The following is a 20561-nucleotide window of genomic DNA, read 5'->3' on the forward strand; positions in this document are numbered from 1 at the left end:
TGATGAAATAAATGGAGAATAACTGGACTTGCTGGGTATTGTAATTTGAGCTGAACTGTTTCTCTCAGTGTGTTTGAAGTTTGTGTCTGAGTGGGTCTGAGAGTCTACTTGCATTCAAAAAGATAATCAGTCATTTCTGTTTAGGCATGAGGAGACTGTGTTAGCAGCAGAGAGAGCCACACAGGAAAAACAATACAGATAAATCTGGTGAAGTGCAAGGCTTCTAGATATAAATGAATATCCGTTACATTGACGCCCTTGCTAAACGAGTTTACGCTTGTGGTTAAGCCTATTGCCACCAAGTAAAGCTCTGTATTTTTCCAGCCCAGTCACAAGAATAAACCGTTGCCATTGTTTGTTTCTGCAAACCACTGATATGTCACACTCATATGTTTCATACATCATATCAATGTTTCTAAATTGACATATTTTAGAGCTGACTTGGATGGTGTGTCACCTAGGCAAGATGCCTGCTAAGCTTCAGATTACTATTCCATACCAAATATAAAAAACCCTGCTGTTTTTAGCAAGTCATAAGCTACATTTCCAGCAGTTTTTTTGCAACCGAACATGGGGGCATTTTTTGGATATATTTTCTCCACTGCTGTTTATCGCTCTAGTCAAATACTAACAACAGCTGTTACACTATAGTGCCTGTTTTTTTACTCTATGGCAAAACAAGGGTTTCTTCACAGTGTTGTGGCATTTTTAACCTTCAAACAAGAATGTAAGAATCACAGACTCTGTAGAGAAAAGCAGATAAGTGAAATCGCTATTAGCCAAATATAACACAGATTGCAGTCAATACTGTGAACCTTGGGTCGTGAAAAATTATTTCTACACTATCCAGGCCTGCAATCGCAGTATGCTTAAGATATCGTAAAGGTTAGGCAGCTCACACTGTAATAATGTAGTTAGAGGATGCCAGATAGAAATAAATTAGAAAAGATTAGAAAAGCAGCTTTTTATCTGGTTACTTGACCTCACTTTCTCTGTTTCACTGTTGTTCCCTGCCACTCTCATTGCCTTGTAAGTTTTAGGGATGCCCCAGAAACTTGGTGTTTCATCCAGAGGGTGTGTTTTTGCAGCTTGCAGTAATGCATGCCTTGGTGAGCTCTGTGGTATCAGCTCCTGCTCCGAGTGCACGTCTGTACTTAATATGATGAAAACCAGTGTGCGCCTTTACTGGACTGAGTGGCAAAGTATGAGCTACTACTATCTCCAAAGGTGGTAAAATTAAGCAAATTAGACTGAATAATACACAACACAAGTATGGAGGCATACAGACAATACTATTCATGTTCCTACAATTTGTATATTTGGAGTTGTATATATTTCCAGCATAACGCTATGTTGGTCAACCTGAGAATACCGATATATCAGTAGTCAGGTAGAAGTCATATGTAAATCTGTCAACATCGGCCGTGGTTGTAGCGCAGCCAGTAGTACACAGAGCAAAGTCTCTCTTCAAGGTCTCCTGTAGGTTAAGTCCTGGGGTTTAGATGAAGATTAGGTAAATAAACATGTTCTCGGGTTACAGTTTTGCTAGTTCATCCAAAAAGTAAAGAGTCGAACTAATGAGAACTGACAAGAATGTGCATCAGGAACGCCAATGCTCAAGTGCTAAAAGCTGCAGTTCCTCAAATGGCCACTTGAGGCTGGCTCCAAAACACAGTTAATCCCCGTAGACAACCATGTTAAGATTGCCAAATTTACTACAGAAATAAACATGTTTACAGACTGGTGCAAAAAAAATGGTTTTGGTCTGCTTATTTCAAAATTCATAACAACTGCACGGAGGGTGAATTTTTTAATAACTCACACATTTAAATTTTATTAAGGCCCAGAGTTATGCAAATTTAAGGGTGGCCAAAAGAATGACTACCTGCGAGGCATCGTCACAGTCTGTGAGTCAGATCCACCCCTCACTCCTCCAAACATGGTCACTTCTGGCTCCAAAAAAACCAAGATGGTGATGGCCAAAATGTCTCTACTCTAAGTCTGAACTCTAAGTCCACAAACCAATGGCTGACGTAACAGTAGTTACTGTCATTATTTATACTGTCTATGTGTGTGACACAGGATGTAAGGCGCTGTCACCAGGTGAAATGCCAACTTTTTAGGGAGTCCCATAAGTCGTAGTGTTCCTCTATTAACCCTTACCCTTGCCTCAGAGTATGTGTGCACATCAGCCCTGCGGCGGAGAGCCTTTATCATGGAGTACCCGTGACACCTGCATGGTGAGAGACTCCTAAAACTCTCTGTGTGCTGCCAAAATAAATCCCATACATGGGAAACACTGGTATGTTGGTGTGCATGATGTGTGCATGTTAAGGGGTGAGGGAGAGGGTCTTTTTGTTTTTTTGTTTAACCTTGCCATTTTCAGTGTCAGTGGCAAGTGGAGTGGCTTTTCTGTTGCAAGTTACCTCCATGCTGAGCTCTACTTGCAAAATCTCCTCATGCTCAAAAAGTCAGTCAGTAAAAGCTGTCAGGGGAAAATGTATGAATGGTATCCAAGGGTGGGTGCTTTATTCTTTCATGTACGTAATTCAGGTCTTTTTCCCATGACTTTGTGACATTTACAATCCATTATCAATGGCTTGGCATGAGGAGTGAATTGACTTTTCTTCTTGAAGGACAAACTAACGCATCAATGCAGCTATTCAGAGAATGTCCTTCTGATTATGTGCAGTTTTTTTAGATGTGTTGTATAATGTGAATTGAAATGTCAAATTGCTTTTGAAATGTTTTTTCAAAAAGGGGAATATCAGTTTGTTCAAAACGGCATATTTAAGCGCGGTAAACCGAGGATGTGAGATGAGGAAAAAAACACCTTAAGCAAAAGACTGGTGACTTGATTATCAGATATTGCTGGATATTATATTATCGTCATTCTTTGGAAATTAAATGGAACCAGGTGGAAATTAATAGAGAAACCAGACCCCTTGTGGGTGCAAGAGTGTTTTCATGTGTCCCGATTGCATGGTGTGCAAATACCTATATGTGTGTATAGTGTTGTACATCATTTTAAGCTGAGAGAGGAGATGGGAGCATTGGAATACAGTCTACAAAAGATTTTCCTGAGAAGTAAGGAGTATTCTCCAAAAAAAAAATCAGGTAGGAAGAAGGAAAATGGGGGGAAAAGACACAGCACCAGCAAGAGAGAGAGAAAGAGTCTTATATCATAGAAAGTGGGAAACATAGAGAGATGGGGTATGCAGCCAAAATATCAAGCTTGTCTTCCTAAAATACAGGAAGAATGAAATAAGAGGGAGAGACAGAGGAGAAATCCAAATTGCACTTTTTAAAGCTAAGCACATAACCCCTTGCACATATCTTCCCCTTTTTCTCTCTCTCACGCACACACAAAGACACACACACACACTCGTACAAAAAGTGCTCCCATCTTGACATGACAGCGAAAAGGCAGGCATGGGGGACGTCTTAGTTATGTAATCCAATGTCTCAGTTGCATAAACACACTGCTTTTAGATGTAAGCGTGCCTTTGTCTGTAAATTCAATCTTCTGATGGTGCTCCAGCTCACCGTTCACGTCTGCTGATTTTAAATGCCAGCAACATTTGTGTGTGCAAGTGTGTGTGTGTGTGTGTGTGTGGCAACTGAAGTACCACAGCACCATCTGTTGACTGTAGAAGGCAACAGCAGCCAACTGCAGCAGCACTGCAGGGCTGCGCAACAGCAGCACAAAAATATAAGAAGCCCCTCTCTGTTGAGTGTCACTAAAGCCGCTCTTATCCTGTCTCCTCCCAGTCATTTGCATAATCCCTTTAGATTGACTCAGTAGGTTTGTATACATTATGAGCCTATGTGCTGTAGGCTATAAACTGTTGAAATGAATAATCTGCAGCCTCCTTGTAGCTCTGACATCTGACAGCACTCTGTCTTCAAAAAAAGAAAGGAGCATTTCAGTCAACTGCTAGTTTTAGTTTTGATTCAGTTTTCAGGTGACTACTGGATAATCCCCTCTTTATTTATTTATTTACTTACTTTGAGGGACATTACATAGTCTTAGAGTCAATTCCTGGGGACACACCCTAAAAATAACTATAACATTTACTTTTCTAACCCTTAACCTAACCCTAACCTTAACCCCCGACCCAAAAATCAGCTGTATCCCAATTAGGGGCGCTGCTTTTGTCCCCAGTTGCATAAACCACAAACCAATAACTGGTCTTGGGTGTAAAATGATTCTCAGAAGGTGGCTTAAGTACGGCACAGACATATACAGTAGAATGAAGTGTTTCTTTTGTTTCCTTTATTTTTTTACTCTAGAACGCTGATGTGACATGACATAGTGATCGAAAGGTGCTCATTTGGAGCTTTAATGTAAAGGTGCTCAGTGTCAGAATGTCAGATGAATAATGGGAAATACTTAAAACATGAACTTTGATTTTTTTTTTATATATTTTCAAAATCAGAAAAAAATCACTGTCCATCACAAGTAAATGTAAATTTGGGCTCAGAAGTAAAAAGCACACACTTAAAAAAACAAACAAAATATATACATGAAAAATAGATAAACAAATAAAAAAATAAAAATAAAAAAATAGAATAAAATAAAGCAGTAAAGATAGTAGCAATGTGCAAATGTGCGGGCGTGCTTATTCCGGGCTGTCAAATACCGACGCTTTGTCACGGCCCTTGGCATCCAACAGCGGCACACAAAGCACCCTTTAGTGTGTCTATGTGACACACAGCTGAAAATATTGTGTAACACCTGGTTAATGTTGCGAAACAGTCCTGCTTGTTTTTTAAGCAGCAAAACTACTTGGTAAGGTTTAGAAAGAACATTTTGATTAAAATACGTATGTTAGTTACAAAATACGACGTGCACACATTATGCCACGTGAGTGATGCAAGTGCATGACGACAGTATGTTAATTACCTGACGCTCATAAAGACACTAAATGGTGCCTTTTGGCATCAATATTACATGTATGAGTGTGACAAAGCGGCGGTATTAAACGGCCTGGAAACATGAACAGGCTTGTATGTGTTGGAGTGCAAAGTCCTTCACTGCTTGCTTATCAGGTTAACAGCATTTGGAAGAAAGTTTGCCTGTCTTGGGAATTTTTAGCAGCAGCCTGCAGCTTTCAAATAGTGGGACTGGGTGTTTGTTTGTTTTAAACAGAGAGTTGTGCCAGGATGTAATGTTAAAGGTGAGAGCCGACTTAGACAAGATGTTTCTGTAAACGGTTTCTGTGAACATCCTCAAGTTGAAGCTGAAAGTTGCCACTAACCTCATTTCATCTGAAATCGAGTGTAGCAGAGTACAGAGCCCACACACTGTCCAAATACCTGCAGAATGCACTGTACACTCAAGCGTCTTGTGCAACTTTTTAAATGTTCAAATGGTGAACTTCAAGTGCCCACTTTTTCTGCATTAAATGTAACTGTGATTTTTTCTTCCTTTCTTCATCTGCATTGCAAGATTTCTGTCTTGTCAAGTCTTTGATCCTAGCTCACCATCACACCACCACCTCTGTTAATGTTACATCCACATCTCCTGAGCCATCTCGCTCTCTCCCAACTCCTATCTCCAAGCCCCAACTCCATTCCTGTTGTCTCATTTCCTGTTTCTTTCTGCCTCAGTCTCTCCCTCTAATCTACATGCTTACATCATTTATCTCTCCCTCTCATCACCCGCTCCCACAGGCACTGACAGTATGAGGGATTTATCAGGGGACGGGAACAGGCTGCCTGTAAGGATGTCCATCAACAAAACTGTCACAAGTGAACATGCTTACATACGGTTCATATAACAAACTGGAGCGTGGCCATCACACACACAACTAATGATTCCAAGACGTCTCACTGTCGAGGCGAACAAAGTACACATAGGAATTAGGAAACCTTCACATAGTTATTGTGGCTGTCTTTGCGTCTTAGTAATTCAAATTTCCATGTCTTATTCACATATTGTATGTTCTTAGCTGGCTTACTTTAACCACTGATACCATGGATGTATAAAAAGAACTGGATAGTGTTTGAGGCAGGCCCCCATTCATTCCTATGAAAGTTGCTCAGTAGCAGATGAAGCCAAAAAAGCTTGATTTCCCTGGTATGAAATTACCTGGATATTTCGCATAGTAGGCCAAACATGTGTTGGCATGTGCCATCCCAAATGCCAGAATAAATGTTGGCATCGTACATTTCTACAAACAACTGATATTTTACATCTCTACTTTCATATGTTGAAACTTCATGTTTTTATATGATTCCAGTTTTAATCTATTGTTGTGAAAACACTGCATTTAACATTTGGTTAGGCTTAAGCACAAAAATCACTTGGGTAGAGTTAGAAAAACATTATGCAGTTGCTTCAAATACCCAGTTTCTCTATGGCTGGAATTTCCAGAAGTCTCTGGTCTGAAATGTTGGTCTGCATCTGTCTGATATCAGCCCATCCACTCTTCCTCTTATAGAGAAACTCAGCTCATATACAACCTGATCTCACCTGAGGTCCAGCATCACACTGCTTAGCATCGATGGGACGCACTGGGCTTTCCACCTACTCCAATATAACCCATCAGCAGCAATATTACATATTCAGAGCAACATACGTAGTTTAAGAGCGAGAAAGTCCACTCTGAGTGGACAGGTCTACAAAACACTGGACCCAGGAGACCGGTGTTCAAGACCATCCAACAACGTTTTTTTTTGTTTGTTTTTGTACAACATCTGCAATCTTTTCCCAACCATAACAAAGTAGTTTTGTTGCCTAAACCTAACTGCCTAAATCATCTAACTGCCGACCCCTTCGGGATCAAAAGACGACACAAAAGGCTGCCTCCAGCGTCACTTCAGTAAAGCTAGGGCTTCTGCCCAAGTGGCAAATAATAAAGAGTAGAAAGAAATGTTGATTTGATACATATAAAGTGCACAGATGTATTTATGTGCACACGTTTTTCAGAAATATACAATGCCATCATTTAATTCTGGTGGCTGGGCTGCATATGTTTCACTCTGCCAGTCTGTGAAGATTGTGTAAGGGGGAAGAGAACAAAAAAGAAGAAGATAGGAAGCAGGAAAACATGGATAGAGTAAAATAGAATAAGACAGAAATAAGTTTAGGCTTGTATCTCTGTCAAGTCCCAGAGAGTTGTCTGCAACGTCTCAGCTTTTTTGCTTCCCTTTCCACTGTAGTCCACAACCAGATCTGACAAAACCACACAGCCCTTGACAAAAACAGCACAGCTGTTTGAGCTCAGATTTAGATCCTATACTTGTATTGAAGTAACTCAATAGGGTATTTCTGCTTTTACTCAAGTAAAATATTTGAGAACTTTTTTTTTCCCTCCACTGCTCTTGTGCTCACAGTTGAATGAACAAATTCAATTTTCTGTTCAGGTTTTATTTTCAGTTTTCAATCTTTTGTCTCCTGCTCTCACACTTAAAAGCCTGGAGACACACACACACAGGCACACACACACACACACACACACACACACACACACAAAAGACACACCCAAAGTGCAAACTTGCATTATTCCTACTGAACTGTCGTTTTGACGTTTTGATTAATAGCATTGATTGATCAAAGAGTCACGACACATTTTTCTGCTTACTGCAAAAAAAGGCAAATTTGTAGTTGAGTTTTTTGCGCGCGCACACACACACACACACACAAATACACAAACACATGCACTCAGCCACACAGGCTCATTGCAAAGAGAGTGACTCATTCCCTCACTGGTCAGCTACTGTATGAGTGTGGTAATGTGCTGGAATTATTGATCCAGCAAAAGGGCCTGACAACCCCAGCTGGTCTGAAACAAAAAAGAAATCAATGCTTATTTTACCCACCGGACCACACACAGAAGCATTCATGCAGATACAGTTTTCACAGTAACGATACAAAGGCTTTTCCCACCTGCTGCACTTCACACATGTATGCACACATGCTCTACTCTATGAAGGCACTGTTATAGCAGGTGGACAGGATCAAAGTGATAGAAATATATAGCCTGTATATGTTTCACAATGTGGTTTATAAGAAGATCATTATTGTTATTTTTGCTGAAGTCATCCTTTGGTCCTCAAAATACTCACACAAGTGACATGGCTACTTTAGCAGATTTAGGAGATTTTTATCTCCACAATGCGTACACCTGGAGAGGATCATGTGTTTGGCCCTGTGTGTGTGTGTGTGTGTGTGTGCATGAGTGCATGAGTAAGTGTGTGTATCTGTCCATCCACAGCTAATCCCACAAACTACCAGACCCAATCAGCCAAAAATCAGTGTGTGCATTTAGGACTGTATGCTCAAGGCCCTTTCCGGGTTGCAGTGTTTCACAATTGTTGAAAACCATGTTTTATTGACGGTTTTATACTGTCATTAACACCTCGCTCCTCTCGAGCAGCCTTCACGGGTCACAAGTTTTCCAGAAATCAACTCTGCTAAAAAAAACTAGCCTGTTGCAGATCACATTTTGGCCTTCATTGTGGCTTAAAACTGAAATCCAGAAAAGCTTGGTCTCATTTTGGACTGTTGATCAATTCCATGCCAGAAACCAACTGAAACACTTTGTTCACTTTTATAGGTACAAGAAATCCGATCTGCCATCTTGCATCGACTGCCTTACTTCTATTGTGCATTGTGCAATGCCCCCCGTTGATGACGCATTCTTGATTGCAGTGGTTCTGATCAAAACTGATTGAAACACTGGTTGGTCCGCTAGATAGCAAGAGTCCTGTAATAAAACAGTACAAGAACCAGAGCTAATTTGGTGGAAAAGGGGTGTGTGTGCCTTTTTCTACTTGAATTATTTGGCCTTGAACGGGTCCCTCTCCTTTTTATCTTTTCTTGCCTTCCCATTCTTCTCCTCTTCTTTTGCAGTTACACTTTGAAAAGTTTTTGTTTTCCCCTTTCCACTTTAACAGAATTGCCTTCTTTATGTTCTGAATTAAATCAAGTGTCCTCTTTATTTTTTTTTTCTCATCCTCACAATTGTAAACACAGATAAGAAGTTAATCCCTCCTTGAGTTTAACAATACATTTTTTCCCCTCTTTTCCCATCACACATTCTTCTATTCTTACATTTTGCTTTATGTTGTGCCACCACTCAGGGGAATGATTGTGTTATCTTTTCAATAGACCTACAGTATATCAGTCCACTTATTTTTTTTTCTTTCTTTCTCTTATTTTTTCTTATTTATCTTATTCTTTTGCTTTCTTCATAATATGCTCTTCCTTTTCTCAAGATTATGAATGTGTGTGTGAATCCAAAACACCAAAGCTCAGAGCCTCAAGGACAATGTATGTACACATGCAAACAGAGTCAAAATTATCTGCACATACATGCTGTGAAATTCAATTAACAAATGCAATCTGACAAATGTGCAAATGCACGCACACACACACAGAAACACATACTCTGATAAGTATGGTAACAATGTGAACATACACATGCCTGCAGGAAAATAACATGAGCATTGGCACACATACTCATGTAGGTTTGCAAGTGCATGCACAGTCATGCACAAGCGAACACACACAGAAACACTCGAGGGATGGATGGAGCCAGATAATTGTCAACCAGTTTCTATGGACTTATTTTATCTAGGGATGTATTGAATTTCTCTCTTTCCCTTATTAAGATGGGGATTGAAACCAACTCAGATATCAATGGCGAGGCAGAAGCCCTGATTGTCTCTGCTACTTAATGGGAGCTTCACTCCTCCTTTTAAATGATTTCTTTTCCCTTCTGAGACAGTAGAGAGGTCTGAGGACCAAGGCTAAGATAGGAACTAGGAGAAAAATGTGTATTAGAATCTGTTTTGCACATTTAACTGTGTCTTTACAACCAAAGATTCAACTTGTTTCCATTTTGGATGAAAACCAAAAAAGTTTCTACTAGTTTTATTGGCAGCACACTTAAATAAGTCAAGTTTTTGCCGCTTGAGGCAGAGCTTTATTCAACAAAATACTGGGGCTATGTTTCATCACAAGGATAATAGGAGATGGCATTTGAAAATTAGGCTCCCATTAAAAAAAGTTAAGGATTTTTTCAGAGCCTACATTATTAAAAATGTCCTCCTCCAAACTTTTCTGTAGTTCTCCTGATACTAAAATTTTTTTAAACTGACTTAAGAATTTGAAAGGTTTCTGTCTGAAATACCTAGAAGCATTGTTTGAGGAAACACTTAACACATTTAAATGTGGCCTCAGACATTACATCTAGACAGCTAGACCTGTGTGTGTGTGTGTGTGTGTGTGTGTGTGTATGTGTTGTGTATTTGTGTATGCATGGCCTGCAGCCACTAATAATCTTTCTTGTCCCAAATGTCACACGGTCACAAGACTGCAACGTGATAGGGCAGCACCTTCTGTTCGTCCTTGTCTCACAGACACACACACGGACACACTAATTCTACAGGCACATTAGAAGACTTTGAAAGACTCAACTGAAAGCACTGTCACACTGCAGACTTCACTTTTTCCATCTCTGTCATGACACTGATATCAACTGATCTCAAAAGTCATCCAAGATGCATTAATTTGCACTGAAAAATGACAAAAGACTCTATGTGGCCTGTGAACTCTCTGTTAAGAGCTAGAGGCAAACAGGTTTCATGTGAAAATAAGGTCAGCTTAGCCGAGCCAGTAACTTTGAATGTGGGGAGACAAGCAGGAAAAATCAGATTAGGTCCTGGTGATAACTACGCAAAATATAAACCTTTTACTTACATAAATATTTTTGAAAACACTTTTCCTTTCTTAGAGATAGATGAGATATACCGTACTCATGTCTGTAGGTTTAATATGCAGCCAACAGCAGCAGACAGACATATCAGCTTAGCCAAAGACAGGAGGGAACATTTAGCTTACGCACATCTCTTAAGTTCCCTAATTAAAGTGTCCTCAAACAACAGTTTGAATGACATCTTACAAATGAGCTCCCCTACTGATAAGGTTAGTTTAGAAAAGTATCATGGTATGGCGTTGTCTTGTGACGTACTTAATGTAAAGTGACGATGTGACAAGACCTTAAAATTTCAATATTTTCTGACGACTGTACAGGGGGTGAATTTTTATATAACTCACCTATTTAATGTTATTAAGACATAAAGTTATGCATGATAAAGGGTTTGGCCGTAACAGGCTGTCTGCAAGGCCTCATTTTGGGTTTTTGTCAGATCCAGCCCTCAGTCTCCACAACTCTGATCACTTCTGGCTCTAAAAAATTCAAATGGTGATGGCCAAAATGCCAAAGTCAAGGCTCCAAAACAGCAGTCCACAAACCAAAAGGTAACATTATTGAGGCCTCTTCCATTATTTTATACAGTGTATGAAGCAAACACACCAATTCAAAGAGTTACAAAGCTGCACACGAGCAGGCAGATGGTTTCATAAGCTGATCTGATTACTCAATAAACTCTACATAAAGTTAAATGAATACTGGAAGAAAATGGTGAATAAAAACACACAGTGAACTTTTCAGTCTTCAGTGTTTATGCATGGTCAAACTCCAGCCTCACAACCGGGTAAAAAGCCATAAACAGAAATTACCAGTAGACGATATGCCGCCCATCACTCCCCCCATGATCAGGATTTGTCCTCCAGCTGTATTGGATCAACAGGTCTGATGTAAAGTGGCATAAACAGCATTTAATGTGCAGCAGCCGTAACTAAGACAGACGTGGAGAAATAGCTGTATTTTGCAGCATGTTCAACTTTTGTTGTTATTGTTATGCTGAAAATTACAGTAATGGAAATATGCGCTGTCCGATACACTCACTGATGTGTAGAAAATGGCACATCCGTTTAACACCGCATAATTACCACTTAGAATTAAATAGCCGCTGGCAGGCACACCACTGCGCTGTGAATGAGGTTAATACAGCCCATCACACTGAACCCAAACACCACTCATCTCACAGAGCCGCTGACACAAATGGCGTTGATTTTTAAAGTGTGTGACACGCACAAGTCACAGTCTGCCATTGCAATTCTAACACCTCATGTAAACCCTGTAAATACAGTATAATGGAAGCATTGCCATAAGCCGATTACTCCGGGGGATGGTTTGCATGGGTGTACACTCAGGTGCAGAGAACGAGCGAAACAAAACAAAATGCATAACAAAATATTGTCGATGACTTGCGCAGTGTGTGCGCCTCTAACAAGCTTAACAGCAGAGAGCCGGACAGGTAAACTGGATGAAAGAGAGGCTGCACTCAACATGATGATCACTTGTACTTAATTATCATGCAGCTGCCATACACACACACACACACACACACACACACAATGTGTGTAATTCAGCCAATGATATCAGCATCAACACTTGTGATATCTTCTTGATGAGCCATTACCAGGAAGGACGCAAATGCCATACACAAAGAGCGCGGCGTGTCATTTCAATAACGACTCCTCCTTTTTCAGGTAAGAGGCAGAGCTGCAGAGAGAGCGAGGGGATGAGCATTCAGCGTGATGACTACTTAGGCCCAATTTGCATACATCAAACTCCCATGCAGCCCGTACTCCCAGGAGGATCTGAGTCAGTCACACCGTTGGCAACTCCTCTCATCTATTGTGGCGCCTTTGTAAAGGATGACAAATGGTAATGTGCGATAAAAGTCACATGCTCATTTCGGGGCCATTTTTCCTTTGTCTCCGTGGCAGCGAGGGTTAAATGTTGGATGACTAATACCTCCAAAGCCCCCAAAGGCAGCAAGGACCTGAACTAGCACTACCCCACTTATCCCTAATGCTCTAACACGAATCTGACCTTTCAGAAACCCATTTCAGCACCAGATGTGACGAGCCGCTCGCACGTTTTCTCAATGCGTCCCCATCATCTTGTTTCTCACTCTAATCCTCCTGCTGTTACGTCTCTATCATCACCTGCATCCCAGTTCTTTGTTTCAAATTACAGACCTCCTTTTTTTTCACCTTGTGTTGTTTCCCCTTCACCTCATGTCTTTCTTTTTTTTCTTGCCTTCCTCTTGTTTTTTGCCCCCCCTTTTACTTGCTCTCTTTCGTTCCCAGCCTCGAGCACTTCTATTCATTTTCGCTGACATTCGATTGTCAGACAAGGACTTGTTCAAAGTGGCCCAATTTGACCTTATTTTGGTGTAAGGAGAAAATTGCTTACTCTGTTACTCCTCTCTTTCTTTCTCCCTTGTTATTTTAACTTCTCCAAGTCTCCTGTATCTGTGCGTGTGTGAGTGTGTGTGTCATTTACAGAGCAGAGGTTTGCATTACCATATCAATCAGCCACATGTGCAAAGGAGAAATCTAAATTTACCCACATTTTTTGCACTCAAATTCTATCAAAGGTGGCAGAGAATCCAGCAATACACTGATACAAATCGATCCATGATTCTGCCTTCAGGATCCAGTGTAGGATTTTGGGGGCTTTTACATCACCATGGTGGGTTCAGTGCTCGATGATGGACTGCCACTGGAGATAATCGCAGTTCTTTACTGTACCAGCTAGTTCATGTAAGCCTGTTGATGTACAACAGTGGAGGATGCTTGCACAGTTGAAAAAAAAATAATGGCAGTGTTAGCAATAATGACGTAACAAAGAAAAATAACGACAAGGGTGGATGAGTTCAGTACAACTAATCTGGGTAAAACGTTCCTGAGGAAACATTAAGCTAACATTTTCAACTAAGTACTGCTCTAATAAAGGTATTTAAACTACTGTCACAATAAAGTAAGGTACTGTTCTAATAAAGTGAAATAAATTAATATCAAAATAATGTTAAGTAAAGTACTGTTACAATGAAATTAAATACAGTACTGTTACAATACAGTTTAAAATGTACTGTAACAAAAAAGTTAAGAAAGTACTGTTACAGAAGTTAACTTAAGTACTGTTACAATAAAGTTTAAAAAAAAAAAGTACTGTAACAAAAAGTTAAGAAAGTACTGTAACAAAAAGTTAAGAAAGTACTGTTTCAAAAGTTAACTTAAGTACTGTTACGATAAAGTTTAAAAAAGTACCGTTACAATAAAGCTAAGAAAGTACTGTTACAAAGTTAACTAAAGTACTGTTACTACTACGTTTGTTAATAACAAACATAAAATGTACTGTTGTAACAAATTCAAAGTGCTGTTTTAATAAAGTACTGCTGCAATTGAGTTAAATAAAGTTCTGTTACAATCAAATTAAATAAATAACTATTACAGTAAAGTGAAATCAAGAACTGTTTTTCTAAAGTTAAACTACTATTATAATAAAGTTAAATTAAGTACTGATTTTTAAGTTACATAAAGTACTGCTATAACAAAATAAAATTAAGTTATGTTGCCATTAAATTGAATAAAGTACAGTAAATAAATCACTTTTAGAATAAATTTAAATAAAGAACTGTTTCGTTAAAGTTAAAGTACTGTTAAAACACTGTAAAGTTAAATAACGCACCCCTACTATACCGTTAAATAAAGTATTGTTATGATAAACTTAAATAAAGTACTATTATGATAACAAATCAACAAAGTACTGTTAGGATAATGTTAAATAAAGTACAATCCAAGCACCTTGTAATCGTAACAACTCATCACAGAGTAAATGGAGCTTTGAGAGTTTGAGTTAAACAATAAAAATGTATAAAATTTCAAATGCTTAATGTTACAATTGTCCAGTTATAACTGCTCATTGTTCTGTGGTGATGCTCTGGTTCCAACAAAAACCTATTGTCTTTCACCGTGTGCCCACAGAGTAACAGTTTACACTAAATGTACTTCACACTCCCTCTCCTTCTGTTGCTCCTGCAGTCTTTTGTTTTCTCTCTGTGAACGCAGGGTCAGACTTCATGAAACCTCTCACCCCTGAGACCCCCTTTCATTGCTGTTTCCATGTTGCTCTTTCTTTGTCTTGGCACCTAACCTGACCTCTGATCCATTTCAGACACTTCTCCTGTTCTGTAGACCCCCTCCCTTTTTGGTTTCTGACCCTCAAATCTGACCTCTGCGATGTATGAAACACACATAAATGTTCCGTGGTCATGAAAGATCTTCATGCGTCTCTCCTTCCTGCTCTCCTCCTTATTCTCTCTTTTGAAGATGCTCTTTTGATGTTCAGACCTGCAAACCTGACCTGTGCTCCATTTTAAAACCTATACGTTCACCATTTCTCATAAAGGAGGACTGACTTCCCTTTCCACTCTCTCATCCTTTCAATCCCATCCTCCTACTCTCATTTTTTTCTTGTCCATCTCACGCTGCGTTTCCTCACGTATCCCTCTCCTCCCTCCGTCTTCTGTCAGTGTACTCTTTATATTTCCCAGCTTCGGAATCTGACCCCGGCATTTTCTGTCTGTCAAGGCTCCCCACCTCTGCGCCTCTGTTTCTACACTATTTATTTCAACAAAATAACTTCTCTCAGTGCAGAGAGACAAAAACATTTCATTTTCTCCCTGCCTTCCAACGGCCTCTGCAATGCAGTAACAGATGTTTCACAGAGGAGTGAAGGTTAGCTACACATGAAGCACATTCATTTATTCAGACTATTTTGTCTGTGTGTGTGTGTGTGTGTGTGTGTGTGTTTTGGCTGGTTGGAGGGAGCGAGAATTAACGAAAAATATATACGTCACATCTTTTAATTTTATTAAACATTATTTGAAATTTTTAGATTTGCATTGAATATTAATAATTACTTAAATAAAATGTTTTATGTATATAAAAATAATACTTTTGGGTAAAGTATAAAGGCATAATATCTTTTAATTTATCTTTTTTTTTTTTTTTTTTAGTTCTGAACCTACATATAACCAGACCTGTGGCACTTTATTCATTTATATATGTATTTGTTTACTTATTTATTATCTTTTTATTTATTGCAGGACCAAATAACCTGTAGATGTGATAGAACAATATTATTATAATAGAACAATATTAATACCACACAAAATAAAAAGATTCAGAACTGTTACATGTTGTAAATTATCACTAAGGCTTTAATGGATGTTCAGTACAAATTTCAACCAAATATGGTGAGAAATAAGCAACTGGAGAAAAGAAGGATAAATAATTGCAAAAATGTAAAATTTAGCTCCAAGGTTAAACTTAAAACATCCGTAACTAAAAAGTATTTGGAGTAGAGCTATAGGACTTTTGAAGTTTTTATTATTTAATCATTTATGCACAGAGAAAATCCATGACATGAACTGGGGAAAGTTCCCACAAATGGCTAAATAATATGCAAAAACATACATAACATACATACATAAAAACCCCCATTGTGATTATTTTGACAGATATTGCAATTGCAAACTGAGTCGAGAGTTTAGGGGTATGGGTTTTTTTATATATATTTTTTTGTTTTGGGTTTTTTTTTTTGCATTTCATTTTCCCTGAAAAAAATCTATGATGAAAGTGTAATTTTTGCAGCCTGCTGCCTTACATCTAATACATGATTTGTGGGTCAAGGCTTCACTGTTTCACCACTGTGCTTCATTTTTAATATGTTGTGATACATTTTTCCTTTATCCAAAAATTGCAGCTCCTATGATTAAATATTGGACTTGACCATATTGCAATTTTGCTATTTAGAGTAACTGTGTAGCCCAATTCCCAGATGATGTATCTTACTAATTCAATAAATTTATTTCTTGAGGTTTAGTTTCACCTGGTCTCATCCAGGGGTGGGACACCTGTTGCTCCTCTCCAGTGCCCTCCTGTGGCTCTGACTAAAAATTATATGGAAATTAAATGCTTATTTTATTGTTGTTGTCCTAAAGCGAATCTTAGATTCTCCAAATATAAAATGTGCAGGCCATACACTGAATTAAATATACGTTTTTTCAGCCACAGCCACATAACATTTTGTCAACTAAAATATGCATCATATACAGCCTGGCACCTTTTCTTCTAAATTTTGCAGAACCTCAACAGTGGTGACTAGTGTTGAGTCTCGCTAGTGAGGCTTGCTAGTAGTGCAACAGACAGATTTGTTTGCTTTTACCACCAATTTTGCAAAGTTAAAGTACCTAATAATCATAAATAGCCCACTGCAGAGTAGCCACCTTGAGGTAAAACATTAATGAAGGCTCCTTTAGACCTATTAGTAATGCTGATAAAGTAATTTACCTTCGCTATAAGGAATTTTAATGTGTTTTGCAGCTCCAGACTTTGTATTTGTATTTGTCCAAAAATGGCTGTCATGATATTAAAGATAAAGGTCATAAAGATAAAGGTAACGGTTGCTGACCCCTGGTCTAATCTGTTTTATGTCTATAAGTTTTGCACTGCTGTTTCTAAATAATCTATCCCTGTCTAAGTCTGCCTCTCCTTCATTTTATTTGTCTGTCTCATTAACAGATGGCACGTACAGTGCTGCTGTTTACCACCTATTTAATATTTCTGCAAACAAAGAATAGCGGGGATCTCTATATGGTACAGTAAACCAAACACGGACAGGAAACTGCTCAAAAACAAATGTACATACCGCCCATCAGTACTTCTTAAATTCCAGATGTGATTCGGTTTAATGTAAATGAATGGCTATGTGGGCACAATCATTCACATGTTCACGTGTAAACGTGTGTATGCTCAGACCAGACATGTGATAGGGCAGCAGTGTGTGGGTGTGTGCCAGAAGCAAGTTGACCACTCATTCATCACTCCACTGGCTCCTGTCACTAAACACACAAGCAGCCCCCTCCGCTGCAGCTACATAGCAACCGACCAAATCCATATATCCATGCAAACATCCCAAACACATTCACTTTCTCCATAATTTGATCATATCAGATTCAAGCCATTATTTTTACAAAAAAAATGTTTTAACTTTTTCAGTTCATCATTAAAGTACTCAAAAAAGTTCCTGTGTCCCACATCTGTGATTAACCAGAAATTACTTGTGTTTTGGTCAGAGTAGCACCAGCGTGTTTGTTTGTGTTTTTTTTTTTTTAAATCGATGTCAAGCTGTGGAGGAAAGCAGCCTCACCGGATGCTGATTTCCTCGGGCTTCAGCACAGAGACATCAGTGATCTCGGAGAGTGAGAGACTAGGCCAAATAGGACCGCAGCCAAAGCGAAAGGGGAATAGATGGACAGAGATAGAGGGAGATAATGAGACGAAGTTGGAGAAAAAACACAGAAAGTGGAAAAAAAAAAGATGAGGAGAAAAGAGGGGAGATAAGAATGTAGAAGAACAATCACAAAAGGAGAGCAAAAACAAATGGGAACAGGACAGAGTCAGTGGTAAAGTGTTCACTTAAAAAACATGCTGACAACAATAAACGCCCTAATCCTGATACAAAAATTTTAAGACGGGCTTTCCACAAGTTATATATGTTGTTACTGATCAGCTCGTGTCTTTCAAGTTTAGTTTACTCGATGGAAAATTTGTCACGTCAGGTGAAATTTACTAACTTATACGAGCTTTTCGAATGTATTTTTTGGTAACACAAATTGAATGCAGTTCCATTATAACTGAGAGGAAGCAGATACCTCTGCAGTCAATATCTCTAACACTCAGCAACTCACACCAAAACCATCTCGAATGATAAATAGCACTACAGGTAAAACGAAAAATGTGTATTTTTGATTTGCGGTTGAATTTTCCCTTTAATCCTCATGTCAATAATCATCTTGAGTCTTTCCTGTGTGTTTTACTTGGAAAGTTTGAGTCAAGTGATTTTTTTTAAACTTATATGACCCAGGTTGTTGCCCATCGGCCTTTAGTTGTCTAACCATAACTATGCTTTAAAGGCCCTAAACGCACACACACACACACACATTCCAACCCACACAGGTGACAAAGGTGTCAGGGTTAATTATTTTAACAGATTTTTCCTTCTGTTTGGGGGCATGTACAGACTTGGCATGGGTGGCATCTGTCTGACCCTTTTATGTGTTTTGTTGCACTTGTATAGGTGGGAAAAGTTACAGTAGTAACAGTACAGTAGTTACAGTAGTTAAGTTAAAGTAGTTTATCATCCTAAACTCATCCTAAACTCTGTGAATTTCAACATTTGCGCCTGCCAAATCAGAATAATCAGAAAAACCTGTTTACTGTAAGAGGACAAGACTATAATTGTACATGTGAACATGTTTTGTCAATGACAACATCCCCCAAAAAGACTGGATATCTCTAACATTTCTTCTGCCAACATGAAATATTTGGTTAATTTCTCCTATAAAAGCTCCTGTCAACTGAAAATGATGTCCATCAGACAAATATATCAACTACTGTTTTGTTGGGGCAAAAATAACCCCCAGCATGAAACAACACAATAAAAGAGCATTATGTAACACAATGGCAATTCATTCTGATTATTGGACACTACCACTTCAAATCTAAGCCTACAAAATCCCACATACAAAAAAACTATCTCGTAAAAGAGTCCAGACAGCACACAAACTGTATTAATCAGTTGCAGTGTAAATCTCTTCCAATAACCTTCTAGATGCTCTTTGGTTCATGTGTGATTTCCAAAAAGGTTTTCAAAGTGCCAAAGACTGGACAACTTGTGCTAAGATCAACTTGAGCAGAAACCAAACAACAAACATGGACACTTCCATCTTAAAGCTAACCACCACATACAGATTTCATGCAGTCTTAGCTAATAATGTACTTACCAAGTGAAGAAAGAGGTCTGGAAACTCCTCTGAGGGGTCAGTGTTGTTGTGTTTCCAGCTCAGGGGTCAGTGTTGTTGTGTTTCCAGCTCAGGGGGGAGTGCGGACCAGCTGTGGGATCAGCTGATCAGGTGAAGCCTGAAGCAGGAAGCTCTCCGGTGAGCAACAGGGCTTCAGTTAATGGTGCTAAAAAATAAAGTATAAAGGAGATGAGGAGAACATTGGCAGCCATGAAAAACTGACTAGCTAGTGACAGGAGGTGTAGACTGTAAATAAAAATGGACGACGCGCCCCCACTTACCCCCGCTATGCTGAAGGGAAGTTAAAATATTCCGGATACGAGCGTCGCCATCTTGCTAGGGTGATGTCATCGGGAGCCCTGAATCTGCGCAGTCGCAATATCCGCAGTGGGGGGAGTTCCCGCCCAAACACTCGTCCGACCAATCGTGAGCAGCGCCACTGAATATGAGCGCACGGATTAGCTGTCACAGCTGTCAATCATTGCGGAAAAGCCCCCTTTTGTATAATTTAATAACTCATTAAAAATGAACTTATAATGAAAACAAACCCTTAAACAAACATCAGGGTGATGATAACTACCTATAGTGACAGAAACTATGTTTGTGATAAATTTATCTGGCGTGTACTTTGAGTTTTTAGTTCGGCCTATGACCATTCACTAACATGCAGGGGCGGGTCTTAGGATCTGAGGATCAGTCAGACACCAGGGATTAAATAACCTTTTTTTTTTTTTTTTTTTTTTGTTTGTTTGGTCATTAGTTTTTTAAACTTTATTTGTAAAAAACTGGCTTTTCATGGATACGTTCATCAAGTAAAATTAAAGACTAAGCGTCATTTCATTAAATAAACAACAACAGAAAAACACGCAAGTATCAAAAGAAATAAATTTAACAAAAAAAAGGGAAATATTATGTATATTATGTATTATAGCAAAACCGATCAGTACCAGATACATGCCTCACTTGGACAAACAGGTCTGTGC

General features: G+C 38.9%; 1 long non-coding RNA gene across 1 annotated transcript in view; it reads right to left on the reverse strand.

Annotated features, from left to right (window-relative positions):
* Positions 1 to 20242, reverse strand: part of LOC148185886 (uncharacterized) — a 64542-nt gene extending 44300 nt beyond the window's left edge. The window contains exons 1-2 of the long non-coding RNA XR_015775513.1: positions 19860 to 20242; positions 19561 to 19744 (exon numbers count right to left, since the gene is read on the reverse strand). This is a non-coding gene — a long non-coding RNA (uncharacterized LOC148185886). The remainder of the gene's footprint in view (positions 1 to 19560; positions 19745 to 19859) is intronic.
* Positions 20243 to 20561: the final 319 nt, after the last annotated feature.

This window comes from Plectropomus leopardus, chromosome 22, assembly GCF_026936395.1.
Source record: "Plectropomus leopardus strain MGB_pleo_1.0 chromosome 22, ASM2693639v1, whole genome shotgun sequence".
In the NCBI taxonomy this organism is placed as follows: domain Eukaryota; kingdom Metazoa; phylum Chordata; class Actinopteri; order Perciformes; family Serranidae; genus Plectropomus; species Plectropomus leopardus.